This window comes from Chrysemys picta, chromosome 20 (genome assembly GCF_011386835.1).
Source record: "Chrysemys picta bellii isolate R12L10 chromosome 20, ASM1138683v2, whole genome shotgun sequence".
Classification (NCBI taxonomy): Eukaryota; Metazoa; Chordata; order Testudines; family Emydidae; genus Chrysemys; species Chrysemys picta.
Window position 1 is genome coordinate 20,818,789 of NC_088810.1, and position 24,348 is coordinate 20,843,136.

At 50.5% G+C, this 24,348-nt stretch overlaps 1 protein-coding gene across 30 annotated transcripts in view; it reads left to right on the forward strand.

Annotated features, from left to right (window-relative positions):
* MEF2D (myocyte enhancer factor 2D) overlaps nt 1-24,348 on the forward strand; it is a 182,213-nt gene that overhangs the window by 34,138 nt on the left and 123,727 nt on the right. For 16 of the 30 annotated variants that reach the window (XM_005310950.5, XM_065573651.1, XM_005310952.5 and 13 more), the window contains exon 2: nt 18,356-18,425. The exons of 3 other annotated variants lie outside the window; for them this stretch is intronic. The gene's annotated coding sequence lies outside the window, so the exon portion shown is untranslated. Of the gene's footprint in view, nt 1-17,328; nt 17,831-18,355; nt 18,426-20,937; nt 21,072-24,348 lie in introns of those variants that run through there. 11 more of the 30 variants (XM_065573643.1, XM_065573660.1, XM_065573658.1 and 8 more) reach the window with 5 other exon arrangements.

A 24,348-nucleotide genomic window follows, 5' to 3' on the forward strand; every position in this document is an offset into this window, starting at 1 on the left:
TCCTTCACCGGATGCTAAGGGCCAAATCCGTCCCTGGGGTAGCGGAGTTATAAGATCGTGCCCGAAGAGTTTTCTCATGTCTTCGGCAGGTTTCCTCATTGCAAATGCCCCGGAAAGAGGGAGGACTGGCTTGAATTTACTAAATCTGGACTCTTTCCTGTTAAACCCTATTATATGACACTCCTGCCCTGCCTTTCCTCTCGTGGGCCATCGCCAAGGTTTAAAAGGCAGCGTGGTCCAATGGTTAGCACACTCGACTGGCATGTCCGAGACCTCAGTTCTGTTCCTGGCTCTGTTGGGCAACCTTGCGCAAATTACTGCTCCTCCGTGCCTCAGTTTCCCCTCCCACTCTGTGCCTGTTGTGTCTATTTCGTTCGTAGGCTATTTGGGGCAGAGAGCGTCTCTCATGATGTGTTTGTGCAGTGCTCAGCCCACTGGCGCCTCTGGTGTACTACCATATACATCGACACAACAGCTTTTAACTCGGTTTCTAACTGGTTTTGCATTCGAGTGGGCTCTGAAGAGAGTTTACGTCCACACACAACTCTCAGGAACCACGGCAGCAACCTAACCTGGTGCATGGACGTCTTCCAGTAGCTGGCTCCACACACAGGTTCACTGTAGTGTAGGCAGCACCCGCCTCATTGTGTTTATGGAACCAGTTTGGCGATGCTTACTTCCCAGCTGTCCGTGCCATGGGGGACATCCCAGAATGCCTTTCTGTGTGCGCGTCTCCCGTGGAGGCATTATGGGATAGCTGCCTGGATTTTCCCAGAATGCACTGGTCTGGCAACAGCCATACACACACACGGTCAGCACAAAAATACTTGCACAATGCAACCAGGACTGTTGTAACAGAGTGAGATGAGGGTCGTAGATTGGTTACAGAAATGCAGTTGTGCTTGTAGGGTAAAGAGGGCCCTTAAAATTCAATCCATTGTAAACGTAATGCTGCTCCTTCAAAACCTTCAAAAATGGGCCCCCCCCTCACCAAAAAATCTCATGCATTACTGGCATTGATTTGATCGCTATGTTGTATATTTGTAATTCTTGTGAAATCTCTCCAATCAATGGGCAAAGGGGCTCCAATTACAAATGGAAGGAACAAATCAATAAAGCAAACAGAGAGCCCGATGCTCAGGCTTGGTTTATGCTTAAAATTACATCAGCATAGCTATGAAACCCCTCCCCCCCCCCCACACCCCATGAGTAACATAGCTAAGCTGACAAAACCCCCAGTGTAGACGCAGCTGTGTCAAGAGAAGAGGGCTTCTTTTGACATACACTGACGGAAAAACTAGGCTGTGTCTTCACTGGGGGACTCTGCTGTGATAGCTGGATGCAGGGCCGTGGGAATCAGGCCCGTGCAGTATTGGTTGGGAGTAAACGACAAAGGAGAGGGAGGACTATTTCATACATCCCACTGAGGATAGAACTAGGAGTGACAGGTTGAAGTCAAGAAAGAGAACATGGAGGCTAAGTACCGGGGGATGCAGGGAGGATTTCTGAGGTTGAGATGTATTAAACTCTGGAATAGGCTTCCAAAGAAAGTGAGGGAGAACTCTCAGGGCTGGTCTACACTAGACGGTCAGGTCGACCGAGCTGCGTCGCTCAGGGCAGTGAAAAAATCGCACCCCCCTGAGAGACATAGTTAAGCCGACCTAAGCCCCAGTGTAGACAGCCCCAGGTTGCCGGAAGAATTTTTTTTTTTTTAGCTCCTGCCTCTTGGAGAGGTGGATTTAATGCAGTGCCGGAAGAACCCCTTCCGTCGCTGTCATAAGTGACTACAGCAGCGTCGCTGTAGCGTTTCTGGCGTAGACATACCCTGAAGCTTGGGTGGATCAAAAGCCAAGAAACATACTTGTAGGGAATGATGGTGCAGGGAGTTCAGCCAGTTGGATCTTCTCCATCGCTAACGTGTCTGATGATGCCACAGAGTTCTCCCCCAGCTGATGAAGCAAAACTATCCTTAAATGATTTTTTTTTTTAAATGCAGTGGGTCCTAAGCAGGGAGGGAGGATGGTCCTTTGGTTAAGGTAGTGGCTGTGGGCTCAGGAGATGTGGGTTTGGTTCAGCTCTGCCATAGACTCATTGCATGATCTTGGAAAGCTTGCACAAGAGTGGCTTTTCTAAAGGGCTCAGCTCTCAGCCAGGCACCTCTATGAATCAACCCGATAGTAACTGAGCTTTTGAAAACCTGGCATTAATCTCTCTGTGTCTCAATTCCCCAGCTGCAAAGTGAGGCTGATTTTCCTGTCTCCCCCTCTTTGTCTTGTTTGTTAAGGTCTTTAAGGGCAAAGCGATGGGTCAGGGGGACTAGAACCAAGGTCTCCTGAATCTCAGGCCAGGCCCGGCCCCTATCCAGCAAGCCAGACTGCCTCTGGTTGTTTTAAGGGCAGGGAATGTGTCTTGCTGTGTGTCTGTGCTGTGCCTAGCAAATTGGGGCCCCGATCTCAGTTAGTGCATGCCTTTGTGTATTATTGTAATACACATTAATAAATGGAGTCCCCAAACAATCAGTCGTTAACTGGCTGTCTGTTACTGTGGCAGCCTGCCTGCAAGAGCTCAGAGACTTAAGTTAATATGATTTGCACTGCCTAGCTTTTGTGCAGTCTGATATTTACCAAAGGACTGAAACACCTAGATTACCACATTAGCACATCTTTGATTGCATGTATAAGCAGCATACCTTTCGGCCTTGTGCTTAGGCAGATCTTCTTGTCCTCCGCACAACTTTTCTATTCCGTTACATCCACAAGCGCCTCATTAAGGATTGAAACCAAGTTTTCAGCACTTAGGAGGATTGGAGCGCTAAGCGTGCAGGTTGGTTCTCCTAATGCGGGGTTTGTGTTGGTGTGGGATTTATGGGTCTTTGGGGGCATGTCTACACTAGGCTCAAAGATGTTTAAAAAGCACTTAACTAACATGTTTTAAAACCCTTGTGTAGACATGACAAGATGTGTGGTAACATGTGTTAGCTGGTTGAGATGAAGTCTAGGAGAGAACCTAACGTTCACTGTCGCCAGTGAAAATGTTTTATGATACAATTTGCCTGCACGAGGTTTTTAAACCATGTTAGTTAAAACGTATTAGCTAACATGCCTTAACCCCCTCCTCCCACCTTTTATCCTAGTGTGGACAAGCTCTGCGGGTCTGTTTTAAACTCCCTTTGCACTGGTCTAAATGACAGCATAAAAGTCTTTGTTCTCTTGTGCACATGGGGACACTCAGGAAAATTAATCCAAATTAACTCACGGTGTGAATTTAATTTGGATTCGTTAAACCACATTGAACACCTGTGCGGATACTCTCATTTGGATTTAAAATGGCCTTCATTTGGTTTAGCTTAATTCATTTTGGAAGTGAATTAAGATAAAAGGTGAATTAAGCTAACCTAAATTAAGGCCACTGTAATTCTCAATGAGAGTGTCCACACAGGCATTGAATGCGGTTTAACTAATCCCCCGGAAAAATTAATTCAGATTAACTTTCCTGTGTCCCATGTAGACCAATCCAAGGCTTGCACACAGAGTAAAGAGGGCGTAACATTGTTGTAAATTTCACTTTAAGGCTTCATTGGACTGCTTGGGCTTTAGTGCAACTGAGAATCAGGCGCAAAGTGCAGGCCAACCGAGAATCAGGCCCATACACACCAGCAGAGGAGGAGGGTTAGCGCTGGCTTACGTTCATTGTTTAGGGTGATGCTGGGCTAGAGCTAACTATAGTATTATATAACATTGCAGCGTACCTGGCATGTGATTAACCGAAGGCCTTTAAATCATTAATGCCTCATGAGCTGTGCAGCCGTCCAGGACTGCTGGTAAGTAGGTCAAAAATTAGCTAAGAAAACTGAGCGGTGACTCCTTTGATTGGACCGTGAATGTGGCTGTCGATTAGATGTTGTGACCTTTTTGCCTCGATGTTGACACACACTGGAAGTGCATGGTGCTTGGCGTTGCAGAGTGGGCAGTCGCACCGAGGCTGGTGTCTGACATTTCAGTGCCAGGTTGATTTTGAGTTTACGAGTGCATCTCTTCGCGATGTCCTGGGTTTCAGAGGTTTCAGTTTAGCTGCATTCCGGGAAGGGCACAAGGCAGCATTGGGCAGCCTTAACTCTGCACTAACAAAGTTTGGGGGCAGTTAATTGACTTAGATATCACAGGCTTCTCTCTTAAAAAATCTCCTGCAGTAGATACACAGTTTTAATCAACTATAAAATGGGTCCCATAAATCTTTAAGAAAAACCACTAGGTGCATAGTCTAGTGCACAAAGCACTGGACAAGGAGTCAGGACACCTGGGTTCTCTTTGGGTATGTCTACACTGCATTGTATACCCAGGTCTGTGGGACCCAGGCTTGGGGACGTGGTGTTTCCAAGCCACTTCTTGAGTGTCCATAGTGCATTGTAGACCTGGGATTACAGTTGGTGGACCCAGATCACACTGCACTACGCCAAGCTTCTGACTCGGGCCTCTGGCTCGAGCTGCGACCACACTGCAAAATGACAGGGCTTGGCCCAGAGTCGCAGTGGGACTTGGGCTCTCGCCCTCCTCCCCGGCAGGGTGTTAGGCTAGGGTTGCCAACTTTCTAATCAAAGAAACCCAAACACACTTGCCCCGCCCCTTCACCAAGGCCCCGCCCCTTCTCGGAGGCCCCACCCCCGCTCACTCCATCCCCCCTTTCTCTGTTGCTTGCTCTCCCCCACTCTTGCTCACTTGCTCATTTTCACCGCGCTGGGGCAGAGGGGTTTGGAGTGGGGGGAGGGGGAGGAGCTCCAGCTGGGGGTCAGGGCTCTGGAGTGGGACTGGGGATGAGGGGTTTGGGGTAGAGGAGGGGGCTTTGGGCTGGGGATGAGGGGTTCAAAGTGTGAGAGGGGATTCAGGGCTGGGGCAGGGAGTTCGGGGGTGTGTGTGGGGAGGATGTGGGCTCCAGGAGGGGGCTCTGGGCTGGGGGAGGGGGTTGGGGCATGGGATGGGGTTCGGGATGCGGGCTCCGGACAGCGCTGACCTCCGGCAGCTCCCAGGAAGCAGCGATATGTCCCTCCAGCTCCCGGCCAATGGGAGCTATGGAGCCGGCGCTGGGGGCGGGGCAGCGCGCAGAGCCCCCGTGGTGCCCCTATGCCTACGAGCCATAGGAACATGTTGCTGCTTCCCGGGAGCCAGGCCAAGCTGGGTAGGAAGCCTGCCAGTCCCGCTGCACCACTGACCGGACTTTTAACGGCCCAGTCAGTGGTGCTGATCGGAGCCACCATGATCCCTTTTCGACCCGGCATCCCGGTCGAAAACCGGACACCTGGCAACTCTATGACCCCAACCAGCATTCTGAGACCTGCATTCTGTCCCGAAGGCGGCAAAATCCAGGCTCTGGTAAACTGAGGCAGGTGGTGAGTTCCAGCCCCAAGTAAACGTAGGGGGGCTGTTCGCTTGAGAGCCCTAGAGGGTTGCAACAACAAGGAGAAGGGATCCAAAACTGTTAGAGGGCTATAAGTCAAAACAAACAGAGGGAGAAAAGAGCATCTGGACTCCTGGGTTCTTTTCCTGTCTCTGTGAGGGAGTAGGGCCAGCTGGTTAGAACGGGGGGGGAGGGCTAGGACCCCCGGCTGCAGTCCTGGGCCCGCGTCTAACGCCGGCCATGCTTGGCGGACCCCCTGAAACCTGCTCACAGCCCCCTAGTTGTGAAGCAGTGCTATACAGAGCTCTGGAAGGGAGTGTACTCACGTGTTTGGAGCAGGGAGGACTAGACATCGGGACTTCTGGGTTCTGGTCCCAGCTCTGGGAGGGAGTATGGCCAAGTGGTTAGAACTATAGCGACTTCTGGATTCTCTCACGCTGATTTACTGTGGGCAAGTCTCTTAGCCTCTGTTACGCCTCAGTAAAATAGGAGTAATAGCGCCTGGCAGTGGAGCTGTAAGGGTTAATTGCCATTTGGAAAGTGCCCGGAGGTCTGCCAGAGTGCCGGGTACTTTAGAAGCACTGTGTCTGGCTGGCAGAGAGGTTTGGCACTGCTAAAATGCCTGAGCCAGTAGGTGTCACTCTGGGTCAAACTTCTGTTCTGTAGGGCAAATATGAAAAACATAGGGCCGGATTCTCGGTCGCCCTGTGTCTGGCGTTGCCAGGTACGCCCATGCAAAGTGGGCGTGTGCTGTGCACTTTGCCCGGGTGTAGATGACTGCCCGAGGCGCAGGGCAAGAGACTGTCAGGCCCTCTGTGTCCTTGGTTCAGCTCTAAAATCAATTTGACACCAGTGTCTCCCCACCTCTCCTGCCCTGTATGTTCTCATTGCCAAGTTCGGCTGCTGAATCCTCCGGCCAGAAATGGGGGAGCAGGGTGGAGATGGTACGCTGGATGCAGAGGTGTTATAGGGTAGGAGCTAGGGGTCGGGAGAGTGGCTGTACATGATAGAAGCAAGGCAGCTCAATCAATAGGGTCTGGGCTTAGGAGCTAAGACTCATGGGTTCTGTTTCCAATTCTGCTGTTCGCGCTCTGTGGCAAGTGGCGTCGTCACTCTGTGCCTCAGTTTCCCCTTCAGCAAGGGGCGTGTACCGATGCTTGCAGGGCGCTGCGAGATCCTCGGGTGGCACACTCCGTAAAGCGCTGAGGGCCCCTCTGCTCTCTGACGCGTCGTGTATCCTCAAATGGTGTGAACTGGTTTGGCTCCATTGATGGGATCTTTTGCATGGGTGGGTGGGTGGGTTGGGAAGCATTCCTGCTGTGTCCAGATGTGAGAGGAGGGGTGGATTCATGTTGATTCCACTAGGGTGGGGAGTGGGGGCGACACTCCTGCTGCAGCCAGGTACCCGCCAGCCTGGGTCAATGCAACATTTTTTTGTAGATGCCCCAAATATTTTGCTCGTTAACGTTTTCTGTTGCACAGCAACGAGCTGTTGAGGCGCCGGTCTCAGCGCGCTGACTTGTTTACGTTGAGCTCCATGCTAAATCCCCATCCTCCTTACACCTCCCGCTCCTCCTCATCCCCCTCCCATCCCCCCTGCCCACCCCCACCCCCCCTCCAGCATCCATCCAGCTGTCAGTTTCACTTCTGTATCCGCCCTGGCAAGAAGGAAGTTGGCCAGTGAGAGCGAAACTCGGCGGCTCTAACGGTCACACATCACCCCACATTCTCTCCTTTGCATCCCACGGGCCTGGCATGGCCTATGGCCCCTCTCCCAACACCTGCTCGCTGCGTCGTCCATCAAGCTGCTCCGTCGCTGTCGCACCAGCCCTCCTTGCCACCCAACAATTGTCCCTCTGGCTCGGTGCGTCTTGAGCTAGCCCAAACCGGGACTCCACACTACAACACGAAAATGTTTCAGGGACTCACCCAACCAGCTATATAGAAAGGGGAGGGGGATGATGCTCCCCCAACGCCTGTTCACATCCACCAGGTGGAGCAACTGTGGTCTATCTAGCTTGGGGACTTTTATGGTCCCCATTTTACAGATGGGGAAACTGAGGCACGGAGAGACTAAATGACTTGCCTAAGGCCACTCAGGGAGTCTGTGGGAGAGCAGGGACCTGAACCCCAGTTTCTGGTGGCCTGAAACTTGATTCCAACCGCTGGTTCGTCCTTCTTTTCTCTCAAGATCACCTTACCCCTGCATTCCCCAGCTGTGTTTGGGGGTATAGTGTTGACCTGGGCTACTTAAATCAAGCCAAAAGCCACCTCTGCCTTGTCTCCACTAGGATTTTATGCTGGGTTAGCTATCTCCTTGTGAAACGCACACCTGTCTGGGCAGTGAAGACCCACCCTCCCTCTCTCTCTCATTCATTATTATTCCTCATTATTGTTTGTATTCAGGTAGCAGCAACCAGCCCCTGGGGGCCTGTACCCCACACAGCGTCGCACTGGGAGTGGTGCCTGCCCTCCAAAGCATGGACCACCTGCACAAATGAAACAGACAAAGGGTGAGGGGTGAAACAAAGGATTTAGGCAGCAGGCCAGCATCAGAGCTCAAACTAGTCCCAGGGCGGGACCCTGAGCTCAACACCCGATCCACTGGACCTCCTTATTAGTGTCCTCGTTTTCTCTCTCTGCGGGACAGATCCTCAACTCAGCATCCTGATTGATGCCGGTGGGGGATCTGGCCCAGTACATTGTCTAGTTAGTGTCCATTTGTCTCTCTCCCTCCTTTCCTAGTCTGCTTTCTCTTTCCTCGGCTTCTACAGTTCCTGCCGCCCTGGAATCTAGGGTCTGGTTTGCAGAGCACCCACGGTTCCAAGCACAACCTCTGGGGCTTCTCAGGACTGCTGAGAACCAGGCCCCTAGAGGCCGGGGGTAAACATAGCTCCCCCTTTCCATGACGGCTCCCCCTTAGCGCGCCATCCGCCCCTGTTCTCTCAGCCGCAGTAACTTTCCTAAGGGAGCACGCGGGCTGGGAAACCCACGGCCTTGTCCATATCTGTTCTGCTGGGGAAGCTCTGTCCGTCCTCCCCCCACCCCCGCTTTCTGATCTCTTCACAGGCTTTCCTTCCTTCTTGTCTTCTGAAGCCAGCGCCGAGAGGCAAAAGCCCCCCCTTTGGCCCAATGAATTGCTGGGGAAACTCCCCCTGCCCAGTGCGAGCTGTCTGCAGCTTGGAGCCTTTGAATCTCGGGCCAGGTGTTTATTGGCCTGAGATGGAGAAGAGCCGACTCTTATTGGTTCTGGTCATGCTCTGGCTGTGCCAAGGGGCCTTAAAGCGAGCATATAGGTGGTTTCTTCTCCCATTAAGGCCTCATTACGCTGGCAGAGTGGTGTAACGGAGCCTTCCTGGAATGAGAACGAGGTCCTGCCTTGCTGCGTGTTAAGTTTGGCCCGTTGGAAGCCAGGAAGTCAGGTACCCAGGGCCCCTCAGAAATCAGAGATGGCTTAGGAGCCGCACGCGCCCCGAATGATGGGGAAGTTTGGGTCAGAGACCAAATGTTGTGGTCCAGGCTCGTTGCTAGAGGAAACTCAAAAAAAGGGAAGGGGAGGTTGTGGTAACGCCACCCTTCCCCCTCCACAATCTGGGCCTGGTTCTCAGTCGCACTCCGATCCCTTTAGGCTGCTCTGATGGAGTAAAGCGGGTGGAAACACTCCCCCCTTCAAATCTCCCCAGGGCAGGGGGCCTTCCCGGCTGGTGTGGAGCTGGCATAAGGGATCTGCTCCCAGCCTCTGGTGGAGGGGTGGATTGGGGGCATCGCTGAAGTGCAAAACACTATGGCTACTCGCTGCTTCCCAGAGCCCATAGGGTTTAGCAGGCCAATGCTCAAACCACTGAGCTATCCCTTAATGGGAGGAGACATCACCTATACTTTCGCATTAAGGCCCCTTTGCACAGCCAGAGCATGACCAGAGTATTAAGAAACTCTCCATGTGGGAGCTGGCCTTTCGCAGCCATTAGCCACATCCCCCTGCCTTATCTAAGCGGGGCCAGTCTGGCTGCATGGGGAATGAATGCAGTGGAGAGTCTGGTTTCCATGTCCCGGGCGGGTCACATCAGTGGCTTCATTGGCTCACGACTGATTAGAATGATGGGGCCAGGACTTCCGCCTTTGGGCGGAGGTTAGCAGGGGTTTCCCGGAGACCCTCCCTCTATGGGGTGGAGCAGGTCTTGAGGGTTGTCATTAACAGCTGGCTATGACACTCAGCTGGCTGTAAGGCACCTTTATACCAGTCATATTCTGTCCACACTGGGGTGGTCCTGGTATTACTGTATTGGTGAAAAAATCAGTCCCCCGTCCAACATAGTTATACCAGGAACAGCCCTTGGTTCTAGTCCTGGTTCTGCAGGAGGGTGAGAGGGGAGCGACTGGTGACTCGGGCTCTTGGGTTCTCTTCCGGGCTCTGTCACTGATCCTCTTTGTGTCTGTTTCCTTCTCTGCCAAAATAAAGGTAGTCAGACCTGCCTCCGCGGGGTGAAAGAGAAGCACTTTCGGTTTTCGAAAAGGAACAATTTCCCCTTTATTCAGGCTCTTTTTCAAAAGTTTTTATCCCACATTTTCTTCTTTTCCTCCTTCTCTCCCCCCTTCCCCAATTTTCCATTTTGCCACTGAAAAGGAGGGGGGAGGAGAAGAGGAAACAAATTACCCCCCTCCCCCCCCCCTTGAAAGCCAACCCTGAAAATATTTTGTTTTCAGGTTCTGGCAAAATGATTATTTTGGGGGGCAAATATTTCCGTACTCAAAAAAAGGCCATTTTACCAATGACATGGGAGCCAAATACGGTTGGATTAGACTTGCTTGCTGTGAGCTCCTAAATTATGTCTGTTTGAACCACTGTAGTCTCAGCCTGGGATACAGATTGGCCAAAATACTCACTCCCCCGCCTCTCCCCACCCCACTACTGTGCACTGCATGACCTTTGGAAATCTCCCAGAATGCACTGCTTCTGGGAGCTGGGCCAGGTACGGCAGGATAAATACCCAGAGGGCATTGCAATGGAAACTCTAGCACAGAGCCAGGCAAACTTGCAAAGGTTCTTAACACAAACCAATGAGGCTCATGCCGGGGGGAGTGGGGCCTGAGCTGTCTGTGCTTAAAACAGTCCCCGCCAATGGGTCAATAACTGTAGCATAGTTGCAGCTCTCGGGGGGAAAGGTGCTTCCGGGGGAATGAACAGAACAGGGCCATTACGGAGTAATCCATCCCCTGTCATCCAGTCCCAGCTTCTGGTATTGAGATGAATTAGAAAGGTGCTTGGAGTCTCTTGACCCCGAAGTCAGGGAGTTTTGCCATTGATTTCACTGGGCTTTGGAGTAGGCTTTCAGAAATCCAACCCCCTGCTCTCACCTGTCAGGTTAAACTATCCTGTGACTCAGGGTAACGGGGGGCTTCTGAGGTGTCACCGTATTGTATGTCACAGCCAGTGGGAATGTCGCAGCAGTAGTGGGAGTAGAACCCACCGTCTCTTGATCCAAGAGTTTAAGGAGAATCGCCATTAGCTGATAAGAATATAGGGCATAGGACACACAAGCAAGCAGTTCCAATTGAACGCACTGACTAGAGGATGATAAATGTGCATGTGCACACTCTCTGAACCCCTCCCCCAATCATTACAATACATTTTAAGACACGTATTTTAACAGGGAGGCGTGATTAACCATTGGAACAAACTACCGCAGGAAGTGGTGCATTCTCCATCTTTTGATGTCCTCCAATCAAGACTAGCTGTTTTTCTGGAAGAGGTGCTGGATCCAAACACAAGTTATTGGGCTCAGTACAGGACACCTGGGTGAAACGCAGTGGCCTGGGCTATACAGACTAGGTGATCTTAGGGTTCCTTTTGGCCTTAAACTCTGTGACTGAATTACAGCACATGACTGGCTTTGCCGCAAATAAAAGCCGTCTGCTTCTCCCGATTCCAGCCCGCTCCCAGGGAACATTGTGTGGTTCCTGTATTATTTCCCAAAGACTCTAAACGTCAGCTTGCCAGCTCCGGGTTCGGAGCAAGCAAAAATCATGACCACTTGATAGTTTGGTACCTTTCGGTAGCCGTTCATGTGAAATGTCTCTTAGGGTCTCTGTCCAGTTCCTGCTAGGAGTCTTTATCTCACCGCTCAGCAGACAAGCCAAAGTGCCAATGGGATTCAGGGTAGACGTGTCTTTCTAAGGAGCTTCTGGCCTCATCGGGTGCCGCTCCATAGGGTGGGATGGGGTATGAGCCGTGTGCGAGGACCCTAGAGACCGGGAGTCAATTTCTAGCTGGGTTACAGACTCCATGTGCGACCATGGGCAAGTCACTTAATACCTTAGTTCCTCCTGTGTAAAATAAATATACCAGTTAGCTCTAGAGGCTAAGGTCAGATTGGCAGGGATCTTGTTTTTTTCCACCTTGCTTTGCAGCCTGAGGCGTGGGTCACTTGCTAGGGTCATTGGGGTATATCTCACTTAATCAAGTCTCTGCCATTGCCAGGGCCTGGGGCTATGGTGCATCTTGGTCCCTCCTGTTCTCTGCCTGTGGCACATCAGAGTCTCCTGTGGGCTGTGATACTCTGGTCTAATTTCAGTTGTTGGGTTTAGCGTGCGGGTGTTGGGTGATGGTTAGTGGCCTGTGATACGCAGGAGCTCAGACTAGATGGTTTGGTGGCCGCTTCTGGCCTTAAACTCTGCGGGTATGTCTACACTGCAGTGTTAGCCCAGGGTTAGGAGAACTCGAGTTAACAGATCCTGGGTTTGTTAACCTGGGCCTGGAGTGTCTACACTCGTTTGTAACCCTAGGTTAGGAATTGTTGAATCCTGGGTCCCAACCTGGGGCGGCAGCGTCTACACTGCATTATGCGGGCCTGAGTCCCGCCATCTATATCCCAGACTTCTGAGTGCCCTCCCAAAAGGTGGCTGCTCCACCTTTGTTCGTGGCGCAGTGTGGAAAAACTTTGCCGTCCACCAAACTTGACCAGCCAGAGGACTAAGAAAATTGGCCCGGGGGTTTTGGGATTATGGGGTACTTTTGGCGGACTCCCAGAGCACGAGTCCAGTGTGACTGCGTCTACACTGCAAAGCAACAGGGCTTGAACCCTTGGTCCCAGCTTGACTCGGGCTTGGATCCTCCACCCCTGTGGGGTCCTGGGACCCTAGATCCGAGCCCTGGGTTAGTGCGATTTCTGTGTAGACAGAAGGGGGTTAAGCATAAGCCTGACCCCCCTGGGTTTACATTGCAGTGTAGACATACCCTCGGGCCCTATGACTGAGATCAGGGTGCTGATAGGTGCTGCCCAGACATGTAGGGCGAGACAGTCCCTGCCCTCAACGAGCTTACAATTAACTACACAAAACAGATAAAGAGGAAGCAAAGAAGGGTAGCAACTTCCCCAAAGTCAGACGGCCGATCAGCAACTGCAGACCCACGTGTTACAGGCCAGCGCTCTGATCATTTATCCGCATTGTTTCTGTGCCTGCCATCTTGGGGTTTCATTATGCTGGGAGCTTTACATACCCACAGGCAAGACAATCCCCTCTCCGAAGAGCAGGGGCCCAGATCCTGAAATGTATGTAGGCGCCCAACTTCCAGTGAAATCAGTTGAAGTTAGGAACCTCCGGACCTTTGAGAATTTGCCCTGGTGGTGGTGTTGGTGGAAATCAAGAAGGTGGGGGGTGGGAAGAAAGGACTAATGCTGTTTTAGCATTGACTAGCTGTGTGTCACAATTCTTAGTCACTCCGTAGCAGTCAAACACAACGAGCCACGTGGCCAGCGGTTCCCAGAGGGCTGCGATTATTTACCATCATAGTAACGAGAGACAGAAAAATCTTCCCATCTGTAAAAAGGTTGTTGTAAAAGGGATGGCGATCAAGTGTTCTCTGTGCCCACTGAGGGTGGGACAAGAACAAATCGGCTTAGCTTGCAGGAAGGGAAACTTAGGTTGGCTATTAGGAAAAATGTTCTTCCTTAAGGGTGGTTAAGCATTGGACCAGAGAACCAAGGGAGGTTGTGGAATCCCGTCACTGGAAGTTTTTAAGAACAGGTTGGGCTAACTCCGGCCAGGGATGGTCTAGCTATATTTGATCCTGCGTTGACATGGGGGGTGAACTAGGTGACCTCTTGAGCTCTGTTCCAGCCCGACAGCTCTGTGATTAATAGAACCATTTGTTCCATTAAAATGTCTCTCTAAATAAACAGAAACAAATTTTTTTGCTATCTATTTTGTGGTCTTTGTAAACAATAGCTGACGTTTCTATAGCACTTGCCAGGCTCTTGAGAGGAAGTGGCCTAGTGGTTAAGGCATGGCCTGGGACGCTGGAGCACCGGGTTTAAGTCCCTGGTCTGCTACAGGCTTCCTGTGTGATCTTGGGCAAGTCACCTAGTCTGTCTCTGTGCATCAGCCCCCCTTCTATACAATGGAGATAACCTCACGGGGCTGTTATGATGTTAAAGAGCATGAGGTGCTCAGACAGTGAGGTCATGGAGGCCAGATATCTATGATAGACAGAGGCCAAAGGGCACGTGATTGATATATAGGTGTGGTCTATAATTAAAAATTAGATCAACCTAGCTATGTCCTGATTCAAGGCTGTGAAAAATTATGAGCCCCGAGCACCATAGTTAGATCAACCTAACCCCCAGTGTAGACGCGGCTAAGTGACAGAAGAATTCTTCTGTCCACCTAGCTACCACCGTTGGGAGCTGTGGATTTACTACGATGATGGAAAACCCCCTTCTGAAGGGAGATGCTGGAGCGCAGACATAGCTTTAGTCCGGCTACATTTCCCCTGCCCCTTGAACAGTCTTTTCCACCTGTGCAAAGTGGGTCTAAAATGCTGCCAGATCAGAAAAGTAACCTTTCACACGCACTTTGCGCTCATTTGACCCTGGTGGAAATAACTGCACAAGGTGCAGGGCAGCAGAGGATCGAGCACTATGTATAATATAGTGACCACTGCACTCGCCACTGCAATGCTTCCACCTCTGAGCGGGGAATGCAGCAGCTGTTTTAGCAACATGGGGCAACACTGCCCAGCAACTGCGGGAGGGAAGTGAAAGATACTGTGTACGCTCAACTCAGGGCTGCCAACACTTGTGATTTTTATCACAGCCCTCATGATAATTCGGTGTTTTAAAGCCCAGCTCCTGGACTCAAGAAATAAAATCTCAGCTTTCATTTTCTTCAAAAAAAGTAAGTTTCTAGCCCTTGGGCTTGCAATAAAAAGCTGGAAAATGTGGCTGCCGAAAGCTCCAAAAGGAGAAGGCAAATCAAAAGCATGCAAATGTATTGTTTAAACAACACCGTCATGATTTTTTTAAGCCAATCTCAGGATATTTTGGAACTCCTTACCTGAGGAGGTTGTGAAGGCTAGGACTATAACAGCGTTTAAAAGAGAACTGGATAAATTCATGGTGGTTAAGTCCATTAATGGCTATTAGCCAGGACGGGTAAGGAATGGTGTCCCTAGCCTCTGTCTGTCAGAGGATGGAGATGGATGGCAGGAGAGCGATCACTTGATCATTGCCTGTTAGGTTCGCTCCCTCTGGGGCACCTGGCATTGGCCACTGTCGGTAGACAGGACACTGGGCTAGATGGACCTTTGGTCTGACCCGGTACGGCCGTTCTTATGTTCTTATATTTTGGGGCCCAGTCTCGTGATTTTTGAATGCCTGGTGGTTGCAACGCTGCTAACGGCTGGAGGGAATTTAAGCCTGGGGCATACACAGTTTTTGTACTGGTATCACTATGTCTGTGAGGGGTGTAATATTTTACTGATATAGTGAAACCTGTACCATCGCCAGCGTGGATGCAGTTATGCCTGTATAAAGGTTCCTTTACACTGGTATAACTTATTCCCCTTTCCGCAAAGGAATAAGCAGCACCCGTATAAGCACTTTGATACTAATATAACCGTGTCCAGACTAGGGGGTTTGCATCGCTGTAACTATACTGGTTATGCATCCGCACACGGGAGCTACAATGTCATTACCCAAAGTGGAATTGGGCCAGGACATTAGGGTTAACACCCTGACTCCTACGTGTGATACCTCGGTAGGCCAGGAGTTGCTGTGGGTCGTATGTATGGTCTGAAAGACCGAACCCAACTCCACTCAGATAAGGGGGCTGCTGGCCTGGAATGACCCTGATTAGCTGGCGATCTGAAAGGATTGCAGTGCAGGGATGTGTTTGCTGCAAGCAAGGGCTTGTGGAGCTGCGTGTTCATCTGCCTTTTACAGCCCTGTGGATGTGCTCGGAAGCCAGCACTGAGAACAGGGGCAGGGAAGGAGGGTGGAGGTGTGGGGAGAGGACGCGGTTAGGGCTCAGCGTTGTAGAGCAAACCCTGCACGGTGACCTAAACCACATCTTCACACATCCTCCACCCACACGGCAGCCCCCATCCCTTCACGCTGCAGGGTGTTGGCAAATTGCTCCCTGCACAGTTCACGGGGCACGCAGACCAACACCAAATGCCCCTTTAGGTTCAAGAGGGCTCGTTTTTAGAGCAGCTGGGCTTCCGCGGAGATCACTGGGAGTGGCACATGCCAATACAGTAGCACCTAGAGGCCCCAACTGAGCTTGGGGCCCATTGTGCTAGGTGCTGCACAAACCCATAGTGAAAGATGGCCCCTGTCCATAAGAGCTTCCAGTCTAAACAGGCAAGTGGATTGGCCAGGATCATACAGGGAGCCTATGGTAGAGCCACGAATTAAATCCCTCTCCCCTGAGTTCCAGCCCAGTGCCTTAACCATAAGAGCCGACTTCCTCCCTTTGAAAACCTCCCTCTCCCCTTGCGACAGAATAATTGATCAGATCTGGAGCCTTCATTTCTTTGGACTGCTCCTCTCTATTAAGGGAAGCGGAAGGGCCAGAATCGGAGCTGACTTGAACTTAACACAAAATGTAGCCCATAAAGTGCCAGGAAGCTGTTTGAGGTTAATTATGCATCATGTTTCTGTTGCTACCCCAGATCCAGCCAAGGAATAGGGTTGGAATCTCCCTCCACCCCTTCTCTGTCGATTTTTGAACTAAGGAGATTTACTCATTTGCTTCAGGAGCTGGAAAACTTTGTAGCTCATATGTCTGAAGGGATCTGGCCCTCACGTTTCGAGGTTTGATGTGTTCTGACAGCTCGAAAGCAGTCTGTGCTTCAGCTGTTTTGAGGAATTACGTACAGCATCTCCCTGTGCCAGGCCGTTTGGTGAGGAGATATTTGTTACAGCGAAGGCCTGGAGTTCGAGGTGGGGCCATGAACTGAACCCTCTGCTGGCCTCCACCAGACCTGAGCTGTGTTGGGGGTAGGAGGGCTTGGATGAGGTTCGAAGCTGTGCGGTTCTCTGGCCCATCTGTGCTCAGGGTGAATTTTGTAACGTCAGGAAATGAGCTGGTGAGGGGTAGGCGGCTCAGCGAGAGGAAGGCTGGCTTTGTGGTTAAAGCGGAGGACTCGGACTCAGAAAAAGTGGGCTCCGTTCCCAGCTCTGCCACGGACTCCCTGCGTGACCTTGGACCAATCGCTACCCTGAAAACGTAGGTCGGCCTTGCTACCTCGCCCAGGGGTGTAAAAAATTCACACCCCCTTTCAAGAGACATAGTTAAGCCGACCTAAGCCCCGGTGTAAACAAACGCTTGGCCAATGGAAGAATTCTTCCGCCAACCTAGCTACTGCCTCTCCCCGGGGTGGATTCACTACGGCGATGGGAAAAACACCTTCGTTCACTATAGCAACTGTCTACACGACAGCCGCCCATCATGGGGCCTCCATTATGTCTACACTACAGCCCCCTACAGCGACACAGCTGTAGCGCCGTAGTGAAACCGCTTCCTACATCCGTGGAAGGGGCTTTTCGGTTGACGGACTTTATCTACCTCGCCGAGAGGCGGTAGGAAGAATCGTACCTGGGTTCCTGTCTGTTTCGAGTCACAAGGGAAACGAGTTTGGTGACGTCGTTGAGTCCCCAGTGGGACTCAACGGGGGATGCACGGCCTCCAAAACCAGGACCTGATTTCCAGAGGGGCTGAGCAGACACAACCCGAGTTGAAGTCGATGGGAGGAGCTGCCGGTGCTCAGCACCTTTGCAAACCAGCCCAGGGTGGCCTCTGATGGGCTTCCACCTCTGGAGTACTTGGGGTGAGGCAGATCTCAGCGTGACGTGCAGCGGCTGCGCTCTGTGTTTGGTAGGGCTGGTTGACAACTTTCCGTTTGAACTGTGTTTTGACGGGACACTGGGGTTTTGATTCAATTCAACGTTTCAGCAGAAGTGTCAGTTTTCCATAACAAATGTTAATTGAAGCCCAAACCCTAAAATATTTCGATTTGGCTCTGCTGTGGCAGTTCCTTGTGGTATTAGTAGTTCGACTGTCTCATGTCCCCACTCTCCAGTATGGGCTGGTCTCCCCTAGCCACACGGCATTTCCCATCGTGCACCGGGACTTCCAAGAGAACTCCGGACTTACACTGGTACGGCTGAGAGCAGAATGTGCAAACTGCACAGACCTGAAGCATTAGCTGCAGTGGGTTATGCAATCTTTGACTGCTCAGGCTTTGTAACACCTGAATTCAACCTGGGGCACTGTGGGCTGTTCAGCTGTGTCTTTCAGTCCACCAGCTATTCCTGAACAGCTGGCAGGGTGGACAGCTGGTTTTTCATTTCTTAAAGCTTCAAGATCATATTTTTCTTTCTTTCAAACCTGCAAGGTCTTGTCTCCCTCAGCTCCAAGGAGTAGAGGGCCCTTAGTACCTTGCAGGATCAGGGTCTTAGCTGCCTTTCTGTCAGGATTCTTGTAATGCATTGTCAGCCAGGTCAGAACAAATCTCTGGAGTATGAATCTTGAGATCCCAGCCCTTCAGGGACGAGGGATGCCCTAACAGGACAGGAACCCTGATTCCCGGTATCCCCTTAGACCCAGGTCAGGACAGAATATGCACTTTACCTGCATTCGTCACTTTATCCCCTTGGAACTGACGGGCATTTTCCTTTTTCAGTTTGATTGACAGGCAATGGCTACAAATTGCTGTCTGGAGTGAGCTGAAGATGCAGCCATCTGACTAACAGGTAGGAGGGAAAATCCCTATTTAACACCCACTATTGTTTTTTGTTTGGTTGGTTTTTTTTGACAAAGAGAAGACTTTTGGGAACAGATCCCCAATGTGTGTGCGGGGGAGCGGGGTGTCAATTGGGACAGCTCCATTGGGATCAATGGGCCAGATCCCTATCTGGTGCAGATTAGTGCAGCTCCCGAAAGAAGGGGCGTGTTGCTAGTTTACACCAGCTGAGGATGTGACCCCTAATTATTAACTAGGGTTTTGTTTCAAGGCAGAAAGCAATGGGGGAAAAAAAATAGCTAGTTTCCTCCCTGTCCAGTGTGGTGTTCTGTAAACGGGGCATTGCGCCATTGATGTCAGTGGGCCAGATCTCCAGCGGGTGCAAACCAGAGTCACTCCATTGAAATTCAGCTGAAGACCTGTTCCAATATCTCCAGGGCATCTTCTTTCTTAACGGGACAAGATCGTGGTTCTCTGGCTTGTATTTTGTAAGCCTCCATTTCCCCGCAGAGCCCTGGCCAGTTGGTCCACGGGGCAAAAGGTTCTGGGACCCCAGCATTGGTGGGAACTGGGTGGGGGAGGGGCGGTCCACAGGGTAGAGGATGAAGTGGTTTCAGGACAGACTCTCTCTCCTGCCTGGGCTGCGTGGAAAACCTGGAGAATGGCTCGGTTTAGGGAGTGTGCCTCCTCTGTGCTCCACCCTTCCAATTATGGCACTGTCTTCCGTCGGGGGCTGCTGTTTGCTGAGAGTGAGCGAGAAGGCAGAAATTTCCCCTCCCTATTTGGAAGGAGAGGCTGAGCTGAGATCACATTTCCTGTGGTCAAACTGGAGGGGGTAGTCGCAGTTTGACGTGCAGCTATTTCAGACCACGAGGCTGCCCACCCCCTAGGCGGCTTCGCCAGCCTCCGCTGGTGAGCCCTGCGTGGGGGTTGTGGCCAAATCTCCGTTTGTTACCAGTTGCAGGCAATAGGTGGTACAGTAACGGCCTAATCTGCCTTGAATGCAGGCTGAGGATTCAGGTCATAGAGAGAACTTGCATGCTGGGGTGGAATGAGTGAGGGCTCTGGAGCTGAAACGAATGGGACCGTGGCTTGGGAGCAGCTAAGGGATTGTCCTAGGGTCAAATGAGAGAACGGGTGCCACCCCTACAGCTTTTGGGGAAAGGCACCTAGCCTTTTAAGTGGCTAATGGAATCCAGACCCTCTGAGGCATTGGTTTGAATCCAGCCCAGGTGTGTAGTGAGTGAATCCGTTGCCATCTGAGGGGTGCTGCGTGGGTCTTTGTGTGAAACTAGTTAGCTGGGGCTTAGCCCAGCACCCAGCTGGCAGCAGTCCTGCTTGCCATCCGCTGGCACTAATTAGCCCTTGTGCAGTCACTTATGCTAGTACAATGTGGGACTGAAGCGCTACCGGGCCAGAACTGTACAGCCACTTTGCACTGGTGCAAATGACTGCACAAGGCAGGAGGAGAGTGGGCTCTGAATTCCCCTCGTCCCTGAAAGGGAGGGTCCCACCGGACTCAGAAATGTGGCACATTGGCAAGGGGCTGTCTGCATGGGAATCACACCTGGCCAATGGCCATGCTGTACCTGTTCTAAGTGTGTGTGTGTGTGTAAACAGAGGCCTTCAGTCATCAGTGCATTCGCAAGCAATTTAAGGGGGCCTTAAAGTGAACTTAAATTATAGTTGCTTCCACTTTAAGGCCCCTTTGCACCGCTCTGACAGCATAAAGGGGCCTTCGTATAAATGAAAATCTAGCCATGAATCCACATGACAGGCCAGATTCACAGTTATGCTAGTCTGGCAGTGCAAAGGGGCCTTTAACATACATGCGACTGTAATTTCTTCCTATTTTAATAACAATGATAATCCCTACCTCTTATATACTGTACCGCTTTTCATCCGTCGCTCTCAAAATACTTTACAAAGGAGGTCAGCATCATTATCCCCATTTCACATGGGGAAACCGAGGCACAGAACGCTGAAGCGTCATGTCCAAGGTCACCCGGCAGACCTGTGACAAAGCCAGGGACAGAGCCCAGGTGCTCTATATACTAAGTTACAATGCTTTTAAGGCCTCTGTGTGCTGCCTCAGGGCTTCTTTATACACCCACCACACACGGTCAGACTGAGGGGACATTTCAAGTGGGGTCCCACAGGGTGCATCCTGGGTCCAGTACTATTCGATATTTGCATTAACGAGCAGAGGACAGAGTGGAGAGTACGCTTCTACAATTTATGGATGGCATCAAGCCGGGAGGGTTGCAAGCACTTTGGAGTGCAGGCTGAGAACTCAAAATGATCGTGATAAACTGGAGAATTGATCTGAATTCAGTCGGGTGGAATTCGGTAAAGAGAAGGGAAAGTGGTACATGTGGGAGGGGAAAATCAACTGCATAATACACAATGGGGAGTAATTGGCTTGGTGGCGGTACTGCTGAAAAGGATCTGGGAGTTATCGTGGATCAGAAATTGAATGTGAGTCAACGGTGTGAAAAAAGGCATTCTGGATGTATTCACAGGAGCGTCATATGGAAAACGCTGGCTGTAACTGTTCCGCTCTACTCGGCACTGGTGAGGTCTCAGCTGGAGCAGTGGAACAGGTTACCAAGGGAGAGGCTGTAGAATTCTCATCACTGGAGGTTTTTCAGAACAGGTTAAACAAGCATCTGTCAGGGATGGTCTAGTTATATTTAATCCTGCCTTGGTCTAGATCAGTGTTTCTCAACAACTGGTCTGTGGACCGGCACCTGTCCCTGAGATCTCCCTGGCACAGTTTAGGATGGCAGTAAGCCGGTCCCTGGTATCGAAAAGATTAAGAAACACTGGTCTAGATAACATCTTAAGGTCCCTTCCAGCCCTACATTTCTATGGTTCTATAGAAAGTTGTACCATTTTAACTGTCCTGGTACAGATAAAGGGATATAACCCACGTCTGTGGAAGCAGGTCTACTGGTATAAAAGCGCTTGTACTGGTATTGCTATTCTCATAAAGGAAGGCACCTTTATACTGACACCGCTGCATCCACAGTAGAGGTTGTATTGTATTTTGGTAGAAAATCACAGCTCTAAATGACATAGTTATCCCAGTACAAAACCAGTGTGTAGAGCACACCTGAGTGTCATTCGGAATCAGGCCAGTGTCATTGACACTAATTCAAAGTATCTGCATTAGTGCAAAGTGCCACTGTAGTGTAGACATACCCAGTTGTGGTTTGGTAGTGTTTTACATCCACTCTGCACTGGTTTAAGTGGATACACGACCTGAAGAACAACATAGAATCAGATCCTTAAATCTTCTAACAACAAGGTTCTCGGATGTGGGTGGTTATCGGGAAGGATTAGGGTGACCCGATGTCCCGATTGTATAGGGACAGTCCCGATTTTGGGGACTTTTTCTTATATAGGCTTCTGTTACCCCCCACCCCCGTCCCGCCTTTTCACACTTGCTGTCTGGTCATCCTAGGAAGGATACTCATTTAAAAGTTCTGTAGCTAGCCAAAAAGTCCCACAAAAAGCACGGAGTGGACGTCTCCTAGTCTTTATTTCTCCATCCACCTCCCGAATTGAATAGGTCCTGTTAACAAGCTTGTAAATTCCCCATGTCAAAAGACATTGCCATAAACAAAGAACAAGACGAGCACAGATTTGGCCACAATGGCTGGGCTTGTTAATGCAAGAACTCAGGCGTGGGCAGAAAACCTGGTCTTCTGCTGTGCCAGCTTGCAGGGGTCCGGGAGCAGTGCTGATTAGATAACTACAGGGCCAGATCCTGAGCTGGTGTAAGTCCGCTGCAGCTCCTCTGAAGACAGTAGAGGTAGGCAGAATGACATCAGCTGGGTATCATGTGCCTCTTAGGACCAAGATCTGAATTCTCGTTTACACTAAGGCCCTTTATGCCACTGTGGTAAAGTAAAAGGGTCTTAAAGTAGTTATGAGTGTAACAAATGGACACTCACTTCAATGCCCCTTTGTAAATAAGAATCATGCCCCAGATGTCTGTGTCAAGGTGTGGCCATGAAGTTATTGGATGGAAGAGAGGAATCTCCGAGCATCTATTTCTCTGTCAAATGATTCTTTGCCTTTATGTGAAGATCTCTCACCTGAGGCTTTCAGAGTGCTCTGCAAACGTTCGTTACAACCCATAGAGATAAGTATCATCACCCTTTTATAAATGGAGAAACTGAGGCACAAATATAGTGATGGGAGTTTCCCACAACCACACTGAGATTAGGTGGCAGACCTGGGTACAGAACCCAGTTTTTTTTCTGCTCTAACCACTGGACTCCACTCCTCTCCAATGCCAGGAGCCCCGACTCCCTGCCCTCTGCTCTAAGCACTAGACAACATTCCCTTCCTGTATACTTGTTCTCATCCATCATGAATCTGAAATACTGTATAAGTGTGAAAAGACTCTTATCCTGTCCCTATCTCCTTCCCTTCCCCGGAAATGAGGACTGCTGATGGCATTAACGGGGGGGGGGGATGTCGGAACAATTTAAAAGAGGGTATTTTTTTCTAGAACTCGTATCCCTGTTTATTGCTGTTACAGTAAATGTTTGCATCTCCATTGTCTGTAATGAGGTTGTGGGTAGAGACGAGGCCGGGTAACCGTTTTATGAGGGTTCTATGGTTTCATGTAATGTATATTCTGTATCTGATATTAAAATCAATACAAGGAGAGATTTTAAAAATAATCTGACACCCGCTCTCGACGTGGGCGGTGGGGGTGGGGGGTTATTTTCTCTGCTGAGCAAGCAGGTTTTGCTGGATGTTCAGAAGAGGATCGAGATGGCTGTTTAATATCAGATCGGGGGCAGATAATATACTTGAGATCATAGTGGCTGCATATGGAAAAGACCGAGTGAGGTCATTGTCCGTTCCCTTGCAAGGTCAAGATGGAGGTCCTAATTCTGATCTAAATGACACCAGTATAAATCACGGAGATATGCCAGTGTAGAATCCGTATAAGATCCTGTAATATCTCACGAGATGGAAGATCTGCTGGATTGTAATATGTTAATTGTTGTTATTATGTGTTACAGAAGAGCATAAAGGCCTCTGCCGAGATCAGGACTAAATGCTGCACAGACACGTAAAGAGAGATTGTTCCTACCCTCGAGAGCTTACGATCTAAGGTCACGTCTACACTAAGGAGGCTGCCCCTCTGCCGCCGTAGTGTAGATGCTTCCTACCTCAACAGAAGGAATTTTTCTGTTACGGTAGGTAATCCGCCTCCCCGAGTGATGGGGAATTCTTCCATCAACCTAGTCCCTTCTACCCCAGGGGTAGGTCGTCTTAATTTATGGCGCTTGGGGTGTGGATTTTTCACACCCCTGAGCAACGTAGGTGTGTCAACCTCATTTTCAGTGTAGATCAGGCCGGGATGTAGAAAATAGAATCAGGCCCTAAGGCCCAGGCTTGGTCTACCCCTAAAACTTAGGTTGACCTAACTGCATCGTTCAGGGCTGTGAAAAATTTTGCACCCTGTGTGACATAGTTAGGTTGACTTCACCCCAGGGAACGTTGATGGAAGAATTCTTCCGGTGACTTAGCTATCATTGCTTCTCGACGAGGTGGATTAACGACATCGATGGACAAACCCCGTCTGTCGATGCAGGAAGCGTCCACGCTACCGCGGCAGCGCCAGAGCGGTGTCACTGTAGTGTAGACACGCCCCTCGATTCACAAAGGTATGTAGGTGCCTAGCTCCTGTGGGGTTCACACAGGGACTTTGTAACAGAGCCAGGAACTGAACCCATCTTCCCCATCCTATTCCTTACCTGCCTGACCATTCTTTCACTTTTTGTAGTGGAACCTGATCTGCACATTCCTTGTCTACACTAGAAAGTTTTGTAAGTTTAACCATACTGGTGAAACTAAACCGATGAACCCGTCCTAGTGTGGACGCAGCTACGCTGGTATAAAAGTGC